This window comes from Melospiza melodia, chromosome 11, assembly GCF_035770615.1.
Source record: "Melospiza melodia melodia isolate bMelMel2 chromosome 11, bMelMel2.pri, whole genome shotgun sequence".
NCBI classification, from domain to species: Eukaryota; Metazoa; Chordata; class Aves; order Passeriformes; family Passerellidae; genus Melospiza; species Melospiza melodia.
Window position 1 is genome coordinate 8591381 of NC_086204.1, and position 15759 is coordinate 8607139.

Sequence of the window (15759 nt, forward strand, 5' to 3'; positions counted from 1 at the left end):
AGAATCAAGCAATAGTCTCAACTTCCTCCCCTTATGTCCAAGTGCTGGCATTACACTTGTTACTATCCTACTTATTTGTTTTCAAAACATGAGACTTAAAAAAAAAACAGGCCTTATACATGACAAAAATTCCAGGTGTAATAGTAAGGAAATGCTGAAGTACACTGTAAGAGCAGTGTTAAGTGAATAGAAATGCTACTGCCCAGCATAGGCCATAAAAGCTTCTACTTTGTTATTGAAAGTGTAAAATGGAAATGTAAAATCCCATTTTATGAAGAACTCCACAGGTATTAAGCAACCATTCTCAGTGTCCACCTGAAAACTTAAGTCTCAGGATTTCTTTACAGTGTTTTCTTCTTGCTTCTCATTTCTCTGATTGGGAGGTGGCTTTTCTTGTAACTTAGCAGATGTCATCTTTGTTTTAAAAATAGATGCCAAATAACTTCATGTTAATAACATATAATAACTGCTGTTTACATAACTGCTCTCTAATAAAGCTTCAGTTATTCTATTTACTTTCAAAGCAATTTATTTTGGAAGACTGCATTTAAACATTAAAAAATCTTTTAATAACAGCAGAAAGTCAAGAGCAGTGAAAAGTAATCAATTTTTTAACAAAACTGCCAATGTAGTTGCTTGCCTGCCTATTTAATGTACAAGTTCATTTTAAACATCACCATCACAAGAAGGGCTATTTTTTTCTGTTACATACAAAGTCACCTCTAGACTACTGAGATGTTGTTTCAAAAGGCAATGGAGCACCTCATTTTTGTGGCACACATATTTTATCATAGTGGGAGTTCAGAGAGACAAAGTATATTTTTTCACCCTCTGATCCTTATTGTATTTCTATCCATTACATGTTCTCTCAAAGATTTTGATACAGTTACTGAACTATATCAGCTTCAATAAATCAGCTTCTTTACTTCAGGCACCTGCTCAGTCCAGCATGTGATATCATTTCTGCATTATGATGAAATGGTATGGCACCATCAGCTTCAGAGAAAAGATGCCCATTTACAAACAATGGGCATCACCACAACACAGCAGTTTTTGTTAAAACTTGAGGCAGGCAGCCTGAGGAATTGCTAACAGAAGATAATCCAGGTTTTCCTCATCTGTCTCCCATATCAGTCAAGTCTAGCTGCTAAAAAATTGTTAAACATTAATTAAATGAGTGCCCTGTGGCCAAGAAGGCCAATGGTATTCTGGGATGCAACAGGAAGAGCACTGCCAGCTCTCCCAGGGCTGATCCTACCCCTGCTACCCAGGTCTGGGCTCCTCAGGGCAGGAGAGAGCTGGAGCTCCTGGAGCAGGCCCAGAGGAGGCTGAGGAGATGAGGAAGGGCGTGGAGCAGCTCTCCTGAGGGACCTGTGGCTGTTCAGCCTCCAGAGCAGACCCAGCTGAGAGGGGCCCTCATCCCCCTGTGTCCCTGTCTGCAGGGAGGGCTCGGAGCAAGGACCAGGCTCTGCTCCCTGGGGCCCAGCAGTGGCACAAGAGACCATGGGCAGGAATGGATGCCCAAGAAGTTCCATCTGAACATGACCAAGAACTTCTTTCCTGTGCAGTGACCAAGCACTGGCACAGAGACCAGAGAGGCTGTGGAGTGTCTCACTGAGGATATTCCAGACCTGTCAGGACACAATCCTGTGCCATGTGCTCTGGAATGACCCTGCTTGAGCAGAGAGGTGGAGCCCAATGACCCACTGTGATCCCTTACAACCTGATCAACTCTGACTCTCTGAAAATACCCAAGCTGTAAACAAAGAGCAAATCACAGCCACTACCTACAAGCATGATACTTCAAATGAGATTTAGCACAGCAGCAACAGAAGGTAATCTTTCTGAAAAAACTAATGTGTGTTAAATCACCTTAGCCTTGTGAGGATCCAAACATCCAGACTCATATTTGCATTCTACAACCAAGGTAGGCAGATACTGAACTTTACCTATTTAGCATTTCCAGTGCATTCTCAGACATAGGCTTAGAGCAGGGCCTAGGCCACTTCACAGAAAGTACTCTCCATCTCTGTTAAGGATCTAAGCCTATCCAAACCAAATTCTCTTCCTTCTCACATTCGCTCCTAAAAGATTCCAAAAGATGTTTCAGATCTCTTAAATAGTTAAGAAGTCCTGGAAACAAGGGAAAAAATGTGGGAAGCACAGAAGAAGCAACTTGAAGGCAAACACTTTTAGCATCAGTAGACTTGTCAAGCTCTTAGGTGTGGTTTCATAAGCAGCTTATTTGGGCACAACCAGGGCAACACAGACTTTCAATGTATTTCTTTATTAATGGAAGGCATCTTCCAAGTACTGCCTAAATTCTAACTAGCTACCTAAATGTAATTCAGCAGTCCTAACAATAAGGCTACACTCACAGGTTGGAATGATGACAGTAGGCGAAATGGAATAAGGAATATGAGCAATAACTTGTGGAATTGTTACTTTATACTAAATCCACACCAAAATTACCTAATTTCAAAAACAGGGCTAGATTTAAGCAATGCTTAATGGTGCAAGTTATGCAAATTCAGTCAAAGCTATCCTTTCAGCTCATTGCAGTACTGTCCAGAGAATGCTCTAGCAGCCCATAACTCACATCACCTTACTGCCACTAGAACCTAGCTGCAAATAGGAAGCAATTGTAAATGCTACAATAGTTGATACAAAAATAGCTTACAGGGCCCAAACAAAACCAGACATACTTCTTTGTTGAGTCCTGTAATAGCTTCACTTGCAAAAATAGCAGGAATATTACTCATCTGTGAAACTCATGTTCCTTATCTTATTCTACCTGTTTTCATGACAGAGACTGCAATTGTGTTTTAATAACACAACCTAATCTACACTACAGCTCTGGAGTCATCCAAGGTCAAGAGGCAGCTGTGGCAGAAATGGCACCGAGCCCGGAGAATTTCAGCTCTCTTGTTAACAATTGCATAAATAAAAAATTAGCTAGTCAACACACTATACAAGATTTTCTCCACATCTCTAAAAGATTTGATGTAAAAATCCAAACACTCTTCAGCACTGACAAGCCTGCTCAAGACTTTTAGGGAGTGTTAAATTACCATTCACACAGAGCTTAAAGTCTTTAAGTAGCAGCAGGAGAGGTCACACAACTGTTGCTGAAAAGCAGGTTAATTCAGGTACGTCTGACTCAGAATGTAATTGAGCCTCACTTGCTTTAAATGATACTGGCAGCCGGTGATTCAATTTGTAGCACTGCTAAAAAAAGCAGTTCCAGAGGCCAAAAATAGCCGGGGGCAAGGTACTCGTTTTGAATTAGACTTTTCAGGCAACCTTCAATTACATGAAAAAAATCCCATCCTTAAATATTTTGCAGCCTTTGTGTCAGTCTCACCTTCTAGATTTATAAAAATAGAATCTTTTCTTTGCAGCTTGACAACATCATTAAAAGTTGTGTTAGTTTAACATAAGCTGGCTTTTAGTGGGGGTGGAGGAAGCCACAGAGGTTGCTTCTGAAATAGAAGCTCCTTGAAATTTCTACCATGTCCAGCAGAGCCAATCCCTAAAGGCTGTGACATGGACATATTGGCCGGCCCAATGAGGGAAGTTAGCAACGCCTCTGTGACGACATAGTCAAAAAGAACAAAGGGAACTCAATTCCTCTTCTGCCTCTGCTAGGGGTGGTGACAAGGGCCACTGGGCCCCTTTCCCAGCTGGCCATTGGGGCCCTGCTGCCGGGGGCACCATCCTGGCACCACGAGCAGCCAGAGTGGAAGCCACACGGCCGGGGCCAGCGGCGGGAGCAGCCGCTCAGCCGGGACCGCGTGGTTGGAATCGGCGTGGCGCCACACGGCCGCTGCCATTTTGGCTTGGATCACAATGGCTGGGCTCACAATGGACCTGACTTGCTCAGCTGCTTTCAGCCAGCCGTGCTGCCAGCAGAAGGGCAGAGGAGGCAGCAGCTTTTCCTTTTTGGCGCCCCATACGAGGAGAGGCGCTGAGCGGAGCCAGCGGCCGGTGCTCGCACCGGGCTGGCAGGGACCACATGACCATGGACAGCAATTCCCGATGCTCTCCCTGGGCAGAGTCAACCTTTGAGCACTGCAGAACTCCATAAAAACTTTACAGCTGATAGAACTTGATAACAAAGGAACCTACGGACACCAACTCTTTTCAGAGCCAGAAAAAGGAGAAGGGGAAGACGTGAGGAGAACAACATGGTGATACTAATGTCGGTGAAAAGGAGGGAGGTGGAGGAGGAGGTGCTCCAGGCATGGGAGCTGAGATTCTTCTGCAAGCCGTGGTGAGAATTATAACACCACAGTTTCCCTGTAATTCATGAAGTGCATGGAGAACACACAGAACTCACCCACAGTCTGTGGAAATAAAAGGTGCTCACACCAGAGTGTGTGGATGCTGAAAAGTTGTAATCTAAGAGAAACTTGAAGAGAGACAGAGAGAACCCTTGCTTCCAGAGACAGAGGAAAAAGAGCCTTGCTTTTATACTGGAACAGCTCATCCTTAAACACTACATCCCACAAACTAAATGGCCCATGAAAAACAGTTATGGGAAGACTGCTTTGCCCATGGGAGATACTCCCTTTGCAGCACATTGAGCAGGACTGCTGCTAAGAAAAATCGGAAGCACGTTTGAGAAGTTCACAGAGAATGGACTCCCATGGGAAGGACCCCCCAGCATAACAGAACAGACTCCTTCCCCTAAACAAACTAAAGAAAAGGTTTTAGAACTGACAAATTGACTATAAACTCCATGTTTTATCTCCTTGCACTGTTAATGATGGAAAGAGCTGCGGGTGAAGGTGTTCTAAAGCTTTATTTACTTCTCATTATCGTCTTTTAATTCCGTTAATAAATTTTTCTTTATACCTTTTAATTTTTGAGCCTGTTTTGCCCTTAGAGTGTTTTCTCCTAATCCTTATCTCACCCCATGAGCCTTTTAGTTGTTCTTTCCCCCTCTTCTGCTCAACTATAGAGAGGAGAAAAAGTGAATAGTTTCTTTTGGGTGGTTTTTTTTGTGGGTATCTGGCTTCTAGCCAGTGTTAAACCCATGACAAAATTACCCACCGTTTTAGTGAGTGGTAACAAAAGGCTCAATTCTCAGGGTTTCCATTAAACACCTACTCTTAAACCAGTAACAAACATTTCAGGCTTAACCACAAAAATGAAAGCTGTTGCCTTACATTTTTTTGATAGAGCAAACAACATAAGATGGTCATGTGTAAGAGAAAAAAACCCAACCCCCAACATGTCAATGATCTTCCCATCAGTAATGGATAAGAAGTTTATTTATTTATTTTTTGCAGAAGCCTGAATTCAACTGGGAAAAAGAATATCCTACATCCTCTCATAAAGAGGTTTTGAATTATAACCCTAGTTATGGAAGTTAAAAGTTACCTAACTTGAAAATCATTCAATCAAGAAGGCAAAATGCAATAATCCTGAGAGTAATCTACTAAAAATCCAGTGCCAGCTTGATGAATTTTGCTGCTTATGACTTGTAAAAACAGTTCTCCTCCAAACAGGGAATGCTGTCTTTTTTAAAAGAGTCCTCTTACTGCTTCCTTGCATGAGACTTATTCTAAATGGAGCAATCCACAAAATTTTTCTCATTCCCAGTTTTCAAAGATATATTTATCTCTAAAAACATATTACAACTACATTATTGCAGTATCAGCAACCAGAAGGATGTAAAATAAAAAATACATGGGATAGTTTGTGAAATTGTATCTCACAAACTACTGCCAGAGCTGTGTTACTAAAAAGTACACAGATCTCCACAGCATGCTGAACCAGCTTAACTTTTTAAAAGCAAAGGGTAAACTTGCACTAGTGGACTTTATTCACAGAAATTTAGACTTCACTCAAGGAAAACTAAGATACTGGACTAGATAAGGCTTATCTAGTCCAATATCTTAAGATAAGACTGAAATAGGCTCAGAAAGAAAATAACAGCAGCAGCAAAATCAAGCAACTCTGTACTTCATTTGGGTGGTTTAGCTTCCATTGACAATCTCCCTGAAGTAGTGACAGCTCACCATGAGATGTTAACAGGCACTGTCCCAGACTGCCAGGAGACCACAAGGGATTGAGCATTTACCCACCCTGACTGCAGTGCTACCTTGTCCAGCACCCTGGGAGTACAGAGTACACCTGATCAGTGTTTTACAGTTATGGCACACATGAACTACTCAGAGAGATCCTTCCATGCTTCAAATTTCCTGGTTTTAACAGTCTTAAAAATAGAACTCAGCTGCCCATTGCACCAGTGTTGCTGCAGTCCAAGCCATGACAAATGACAAGCCAGCCATGTACAGCAAATATTTGCATGATTTGATAATTTAAATTTCCTCTGGCTTGTGCTGCGTAAGCCCGGTTAAACAGCAGATATCCAAATATATGGTAAGGCATAGGAAAGGAAAATGAGGCATTGAAACTCTTACCACCCATGCAGTTTCTTTACACATATTCCTGTTTTCAGCCACTTGCTGTTTTTTGAATAAAAGCAATGACAGTATGCTAAAACATAATGACAATTCAAGAGAGAAAATTCCAAAAATGGGTAAGCCAGAGGCAGCTGTAATAGCACTAGTGTATCCCTCATAACTGCACTGGGAATTATTCAGCGTGCAAAACCTTACAAGAACAAAGTATTTAAATGTGTTTATTAGCATACTGGAGTCACTGGATTTCCATAGGCTTACTGTCCATTTTTATTCTGTAACGACAACTCACATAACAGCTTGTCACATCAACATCACTGACTATTCCCACTTCTCAAAAGCTCCACCAAGTTTCTGAAATTGCATTAATGAATTATCAGATGTGCTTGAAGGAAAGGATTGCTGTCACTCATTTCCCCGTGCTAAAAGCTCCCAATTACTGTCATATAAACTGGTAAATGAGCAAGGGCTTTTCCCCCTTTTGTCCTCTCCTGGGGAAGAACAAGCCACATTTCTATTAATCAGGTGAATGAATACCTATATTACTCACAGGAAGACACTGTAGAATGTTGGGGTTTTTTTTTCCAATTGAGATTTTAGTTCAAATATACCTGTGACTGTTTTAATACCTGGTGAGTAATCCTGACTCCACACCCCTTTCCTCTCCTGTAGTGCCTAATGTGACAGCCACATCATCACATCCTCAAATGCCAATACAAGGATTTCTGTGGAAGCCTTTCCTCCTGCTATGTCCTGAAGTCACCCACACCATGGCCAAGCTTCAACTTGACAGAGCTCAAGCTCTGTTCTCAACTGGTCTAGTGAATCTAAAAACTCACATAAAAACTGCTGTGAGCACAGAATTCTCCTGAGAAACACACCCACAGACATCCCCACCCCGCCCCTGAGTGCTATTTTGTTAGAAACGTTTGACTGAAAAGTTCCACTGAGAAAGGAGTGACCAGAAAAGCTTACTATAGATCTCTGTTTGCTGAAATCATGCCAATCCTCAGATTTACAGAAAATCAGGCAGGAAATATTGCATTTCTATGAACTGCAGTGCAGACGTTGACACTTATGTTATTCTGCCTTAACTGACAAATTTCCAATACTCCTGGTAAAGGAATGAATGCTAAAAAAAGCCTGAAAGTTACTTGCCAGTGTTGATGCAACCTTATTAGTGCTATTTGTACTTTTTCCTTTTTGCAAATGCTACAGAAATGAGAAAAAACATAATGCATTAAGGACAGATGCAAATTTTGCCAAGTTTCCCCCCACTAAGAATATATTCTGCAAAAATCACACTGCTCAGAGAGAAGATAAGTCTTAAGCCTAGTAATAACTAGAGAAAAGGGGTAAATTTAGTACAAGTATAACTTAAGGAATTTATTTTGATTTGCAACCAATTGGGCTGTGCCTTTTTGCTTCCCTGTTAAGGTGTTTGAGGGCTTTGTGCACAGCCTTTTACTTTAATATTTTAATAAAAATTAAAAGTATCTGGCATTCCAGCAGAAATTTATGCCACCAGTAAAATTTTAAGCAGCATCACTGAAGGGAAAACCAAAAAGCTCAGTGTCCCAATTTTGGCATGAGTTAGAACTAAGTTATTCCACATACCTCCACTCTCACACTGTTATCAACAGGGAACCTCTTCTATAAAAAAAGATGGATGATTTAGAGGGTTTCTAAACACAGCCAACCCCTACTTTGAGCACCTTTTCTGTGTACTGAAATTATGCATGTCCCTGAAGATTCTTAACACAAATGCATCCTTAAATGGAATAAAACGTTCAGGAGACAAAACCAGATGGAATCAATGTGAGATGTCTTCAAACCAAGAACTGGTTTTGTAAAAACTACAAAACAGTGGATAAGCAGCATCAAAAGGTAGCATGAAAGAGGTATATTCAGCTAGCATGATTTAATACAGCACACAAGTACAGGAAACTAAAATCCACACACAGGTTAGCAAGTCCAGAAGACAATCCTGCAGGCTCACATCTCTTCGGTAGAATCTGACAATAGCTGGCAACAAACAGTTACATTTTAAATAGCCTGGTCTACTCCAAACAACCAAAGTTTAAGCAATTCTCACTGCCCTGAATAACATTTTCTTTCCACTGTTATGATTCACTTACAAAGAAGTTACAGTGCCAATCTTCTATCCATAAGGCCTGGTTTAAACAAGAAGACTAAAATTCAAATTGACTATAAGTTTTTGCAGCACTAATAAAGCCTCCTTTTTAATTAATTCTACAGGAGGCCTTCCAACACAATTAAATGGCAGAACGACTCATAAAACAGGAAGGACAGCCTGACTGCCTTTGGCTTAACTAACCCAGTCCATCTCATCAGGCCAGTTCAGCCTAACTTATTTTTATCTTTCTTCATGTCTCCTTGCAAATTTAACAATGCTCCCTAAATTCTCATCAGTTCCAGAGGAAGCAGTGATGTTTCAACAGTCCTCAGTAAACTCTAAGAACATAGAGCACCAAAGGTTGCTCCATTATCCAAACCACCTATCCTGCAACTCTGAACATAAAGCAATGAAACTCAGAGGCAAAAAGCCATCTCTGTTACCTGCATTAGCTGGCTGAATTGATGAGTGGCTCAAAGCAGAACAAAGTTAAATGAAAAAAAAAAATTAGAAGAAAAATAGAGAACACCAGAGAATGAAAGATCATGAAAGAGAACAGGAGAGGTAAAGATAACCATGCAGCCAGGAGAAAAAAAATCCTACAAAGAAAACAGAGCATTTTAGCAAGCAAAGAGATAAAGACTCCTTAGAGAAAAGTTATTTCAAGTCTAGAAAGGTACATCAGAGTGCTATTTCCTTTGCCATTGCTTTACTAATTTATGAGACTTGGCCCTGTTCTCATCTATTTTTGATCCAAAATCCACATCCCCTCAAAGCCAGCAAGACCAAGAATTACTGTCCTTCAGAGCTGCCAAATAAGAGCAAGCCATTTTCCAGCTTCCAAAACTCTGGATTTCCTCTACCCATACAATAATTAACAACAACGCAGGAGCTAGTGACAATTTCTGTATGATGACCAACAGCTAATTATCTAGATCTTTGCAACATGATGAATTAGTTCTGTTTACATTAGAGGAGTAGTGGTGATTTGGTATGAAGCCCCTCAGACACATGCAGAACCAACTTCCAGGACACTGTGGTCAACAATTGTTCCAGCAGAGCTCAAGAAATACATGTGCAACATCATACACAGCTGTGAAGATTTTTCATTTGTAGAGGGATGAGGCTGAGATTTGTTTCACAATTCCTGCTCTTCCTTCCATACATAGATTGTAAAGCAGGACAGCATGTTGCTATTTCCTATCTCCTCAAACCACCTCCATCTGTGGCACAAAACCCAAGCTTGATTTTTGTACAATGAAACAGGGATTTTAAATTGTGACACACCACAGACAGAGATGATTGCTTCAGTGGACTCATAAGCAGATGTTTCAAGATTTCATTAGCATAATGTTCACTTATAAAGGCAGGGAAATTTTTTCTACTAAGCCTCCCAGAGAAGAGCTTATATCAGAAAGGTGAGCTTTAATTATCATTAGGCCTGCATAACTGCCAGAATCATTAATGGCCATAAAATAATGTTTATGCAACATGCCACAATTCAGGAATGCCACACAGGCTAATCAAACTCACTTTCTACAACTTACTTTACAATTTGGTCTCCATTAATTTCAAGGTGTCTCCTTCAGCTCTTATATCTTAGCACAGAACTGAAAAAAAACCAAAAACCCAGAGGACAAAACACTTTATCTTGCTGTACTGTGAGTAGCTGGATAATGAAATCCTAACAGTTCCATTTGTTGGTACAGTTCTAACATCAAATAGCACCTCAAGGACCTCCATTCTAAAGTGGTAACAAAAGGAATGGAGGTGAAGGAGAACAAACTGAAAGAATGTGACTTACAGAAAAAGTAAGTCAACAGTAAAAGTTTTATTTCAGTCACTTTCCAAGGGCATTTATATTACACAGTGACTGTAGTAAGACAGGGAGAAGTTCCTAATTCAAACACAATTGCTACAGAAAGTGAAGAGTGCCAAGCCATTATGAGTAAATGGAGAAAGTTAAATGCTACCAACACTGGGAGTGCTCCACAGAACTTGGTTTATTAACAAGCAGGTAATTAAGACCATCCTCTGTGGCATGAATTTCAATTAATTCCCATTGTAATACCTTCCCTGAACCTGACTCCTTTTGCCCTAAAGGTAGCACCTAATTTTGAGATGGGGACCAACACTGGCTGACACAATTAATCAAAAATATTTAGTTACAAGTCTCTGAAAACTCCAATGCACAGCAAAGAGGTGAGATTCCTGCCACTATAGTAGATGTCTCCCTTGTAAAGAGCAAGGAAGTTCAAAGTTGGAGTTGAAAACCCTTCCAACTTGCTCACTATCTGAACTAAAGTAATTGCTCCAAATGAGTTCAGGAAAAAGTGCTGAGAAGACCTTTAGATCCAAGCTAGAAACGTTCCTGCTCCATCAGGTGATCAACCAGCATTTTGTTAACAACAACAGGTTTAAAAACCACCACACCTCACCTTCCAAAGCTTATCCTGACAGAATCTAATGAACACGGAAGCATTCTGAAAAATAATTACATTTGAAATGTCCAGATTTTTATTTAAGATTAACAGCCTGCTTTGAAAGAGTATTTAACAAGACAATTTTAAAAACACCTATTAATCTGGAATAGTAGAGAGATGAGACCAACCAGACTTTCCCTGTTAAAACAAAAAACTAAAGGAAATAAGGAACCACCTGTGAGATGTCATTTTCCCAGCCTGGCACATTTCAGCTACACCAAACACTTTGTTCCTTCAGTTGTCTTGTAGCTGAAGCAGTCCTGTCTCAGATCAATATAATATGAACACCACAAACACCAGAAAACCAGTAATTGAAAATTAATACTTCAAAAAGTGGTTTTGCAAGCAATCTCCAGTGAGGGAGGTCTATTGGCCAGAGGCAAGAACAACATGTCCTTCTGGTGGTTTTAGTGACCATGGCTGGAAGGCATAACTGTCAATAAATCCTCCAGCTTCTGAAATGTTGAATTCCCGACTCACCGAAACGTTCCCTGACACAAACACTCTCTTCTGTGTTCTTTGTATCAAATTACATGGCAACTCTGTCACAATCTGTGTGAAGCAAGTGAAAGATCTGCTCCTCAGCAACATTTCCACTACTTTTCAGTTTAACTGTGTATCTTCCATTTCTGATGTAGCAGAACAAGAAAAAAGAATCCTTTTGTGTGTCAAAACAATCCTCTTCCCTTGTTTCCCCTCTCCTCCTCACATCTCTCTCATATGAAGATTTTTATCCACATTCCTAAAAATGTCTTCATTCTAACAAGGTAGCTTACATTGTAGCTTACACAGGCCTCTACCTACTTTGTACAATCAAGTGATAAAGAGAGATCTTACGTAACTTTTAGGATTCCTGAAATACTTTTTTATTTTTTCTGGGGGAAGAAAATCTAACCTAGCATGTGGGGCAGAAGTTTGCATGTAAAAGGCTGCATGGGATGTCCAGGCCCTTTTGTACATGCATATATGCCCTGATGCCTATGAGAAGTCCTCTCTGCCCACTGGCAGTTTGCCTTAGACTCCCTGCAGCTGCCTCCCCGCTCACTGCATTAGAAAGGAATCTCAATGTGAGGCCAGGACACCCACCACACCTGCATGAAACACCCTCTACACTTCCTAACACAGAGCACTGCACGACTGGTACTGCCTCTGACAACACACATTCACAGCAAATTATCTAGAATTCTTCCTATTTCTATCACCAAAATCTCTTTCTTCTCCAGCTCATAGCACCAAATGTGTTGCTACCATGCAGTAACAGGAAAGCTGTTTCCTCAAGCACTCTAACCTGAAATTATTTTTATATCAGAAAAATCTATTTATAATAAGCCATCAGGACTTTTGCACCTTCTTGCCCATTAACCCACTTCCACAAATAAAAAACCTCATTAGGAAATCAGTTAGCCCTTGGAAATCGAATACCATTTCAATTTCAACACTACTGGTAATGAAGAAAATGAGACTGATGCAAAAAGTAATTATCAAGAGATGCACTTCTTCAGCAAAACAAGTGGTCAGACTCAGTGAGGGGAACTGCACCCAATTCTGGGCACACTGTGGAACCTGTGCTCAGAAAGGAAAGTAATATAACCAGGTAAACATTTGTGGTTTCTTTCTCAGCTAGCAGAGTCCCTAGACTGCATTACTGTAACAGAGCCTACATGGAATCTTGAAGGTCACACTGAAATTTCAGTCAGTGCAGTGTTTATATAATAATCTTTCACAACAGCAGCATATTATAGATAATGGTTTCCCACTTGTTACCTAGTACAGTCCAAGACATGAACTTCACACTACTAATTCCCCTAGGTTTTATCTGCCATGTCAGATTTGTTTTTCTGGCCCACCTGCAATGTTACTTGGGATGCTCCAGCAAGCAACCACCTGATTTACTGGCTGTGGGAAAAACACCACAAAACCACACAGACTTTCACCTGCAAACTGACTCAATGAATCCATGGTGGGAGTAGGCTTTGCAAATGAGTAGGCTTCGCAAAAAAAAAAAAAAAAGTTTTATAAAGGTCACCTGCTTAAAAGATACCTTATAGTGGCTTCTGCATCACAGTTCTGAGCTTCTTGGGAAGTTTGGGAACCTACATGCAGATGAGTTCTCTCCTTCTAACTCAGCTGTACATATCATACCATTGGAAAGCTATGACTCCACAAGTTCTTTCAAATGGCTGGAACACTTTTCCCCCAGGTATCCAGCATGTAAACTGTAATTCTTGGTGCAGATTAAAAAAAAAAACAACTAATTATCCTTCATATCACTACATATTACAGACTGGGAAAGGTCAATTTCCTAAGTATCATGAAACAACCTTTTACAGCACTGGTTAGTTAAGAGATAGAGGCCTTCATTAAATGGGATATCAGTTTTTGCCATCACTATGAAAGGAAGCCAGCATCAGTGCCACCCAAGGCTTCTAAGCCCCATACAAAGTAATTAAAGCATTATTTTAATATACACTCACTGAATCTCAACTTCTGTGATGCTTAATTCAACAAGATTGATAATGGCTCCACCCAGATTGCTGGTGAATCATTGGCAACACGTCAGAAGTTTCCAAAAGCATTCCTGCTCATTTCTCTTCATCTGCTTTAGCATGAGCCCTTTTATATAATAATACACGCCTCAAGATGCCCCTAAATTAAAGTCTGTGTTATTAACGTCTGCAATTTCCAGATTCATACATTCATCTGCTCACTGGAACATTAGTTTAAATTATCAGCACACCACAATCCCATCAGACATTTATAGAATATTTCATTTTAAACTAAGCTAGTTTGGATACAAGCTGAAAAAAAAAAACCTCACAAAAACGAACAGCAAAACACCAGAAACCATACAAGTTACTTCCCACTTATGTCAAGGAAGGTTCCTGCTGCTCATAAATGATTGACAAACTCAAGTCTCTGGTTGTCAAAACAGACTGCTCTGATGGTACCTGCCTTTCTAAATTTCCCTCCAAGCAGCCTGTCAGGCTGTCTGCTTTGACAGACCCTTTTCTAGGACAGGAAGGCAAAGCAATAAGCTATCACTGGGAAAGGAAAACGTGCCTGATAACGCCTGCTTCTATTTACGTTAGTGGGAACCATAATTTCATTATCAGCATTGTGTATTAATGCACTGAAGAAAGGCATGGAGCTCCTGGTGAAGTCAGAAACTGGCAATAATGTACCAACTGCTCCTGAGCACAGGTTATTTATACAGCCATGAAGTTCCATATTAGCTTCATTGACTTCAAATGCAGCAATACAGACATTTATAGCTGACAAAATTAACCACCTCCACATCCTCATAAGCCTGAAAGAAGCAAGAAAACATAAGTTTAGGAATACATTAACTTCTGCCTCAGAGTATTCCTGTATTATCTCACAATTCTATAACCAAATAATGTGAATAGAGTATAAATGCTGCATTTATCTTCCAGCAGAGTCATTAAATGACAGCATTGCTACACCAGTTACAATGATTAAAGCAGCTCAGCTGCAATCCAGGTTACTTTGAATCTGTTAATTATTTTTGCAAATTTTTAATTTTTTTCCCCCACTTCAGCCATTTTCAATATGGCAAAAAAAGCACAGAAAACCGTAGCTTCTGCTGGAGGAACAAATGATTTGTCACGCATACTTGACTAAAATGTATAAAAATAAGAGATACATTCTGGATAAAAAGGGGTGCAGAGATAAACAAAACATTCCCAATTCCTACGGGAAAAAAACCAAAACCTTCATCAGTTCCCTGCTTTAAAACAAGACAGACCTCACAATGGCTTTTGAAGACAAAACCTGACACCAGGACATTCCCAACCATCAAAGCAAATTAAATCCCAGCTACACCAACACCGCACCCCCAGCATGAAACCCTACCCACTCTGTGGGTGTAATCCAACAGCCAAAACAATGCCAGGGTGGAAAAACTACTGCAAGTCAGGGAGATCCTGTGCGCTTTCGCCATCGTTTGTCCCCACGCACAGGGAGCCGCGGCCACCTCGCTCTTCCCTCAGGCACGACAGACAAAAGAGCCACAACCCAGGGCGGAGAGGTGTCCCGGGGACGGGTAGGGCTCTGTCATTATTTTCCCCCCGTCTCTGTTGTTCAACGCGACACAGGGACGAGTTTTCTCACGCAGAGGCAGGCAGAGCCCCTGGAAACAACAACAGCAGGCAGAGGGGGCACACAAAAGCCGCCTGTCCCTCGGCCGCCGCAGCCTGAGGCGATGCCGCCTCTCCCCACCCCCAGCCGGACCCAGCCGCTCTCCGCCTCCCCCCCATCGGGCACAGCGAGCCGCGGTCCCTCCCCGCCTGCCGAGGCGTTCGGAAATCGAGCCCGGCAGGAGCCTGAGGCCTGGCGAGGCACAAAGTCGCGGAATTGTTAGAAGTAGAAAGCACCTCTGGAGCTCATCTCGTCCCAGCGCCCGCCCCTCCGCCTCCTTCCTCGGCAAGGCGGGCAGAGCGCTCCCGCCCTATTGTTCCCCGCACCCCGCGGCGGAGGCAGCGCACTCACCACGCGGGCCGGGCTTCCTGCAGCGCCCAGCGGCCCCCTCAGCTCCGGCACACCGGGGCTGCCACAGCGCCCTGCTGCTGCTCCTCCAGTAGTACACGCGGGCCCCGGGGCAGCGCCGCCATCGCCCGCCGCCGCCCCGCTGCCACTCCGGCAGCGGCCATCTTGTGCGTCGACTGCTCCTCTCACCGCCCACCTCCCT

General features: G+C 41.8%; 1 protein-coding gene across 1 annotated transcript in view; it reads right to left on the reverse strand.

The window, feature by feature from the left end:
• Positions 1-15665, reverse strand: part of RC3H1 (ring finger and CCCH-type domains 1) — a 73653-nt gene extending 57988 nt beyond the window's left edge. Inside the window, exon 1 of the mRNA XM_063165488.1 lies at positions 15561-15665. The gene's annotated coding sequence lies outside the window, so the exon portion shown is untranslated. The remainder of the gene's footprint in view (positions 1-15560) is intronic.
• Between the last annotated feature and the right edge of the window lie 94 nt (positions 15666-15759).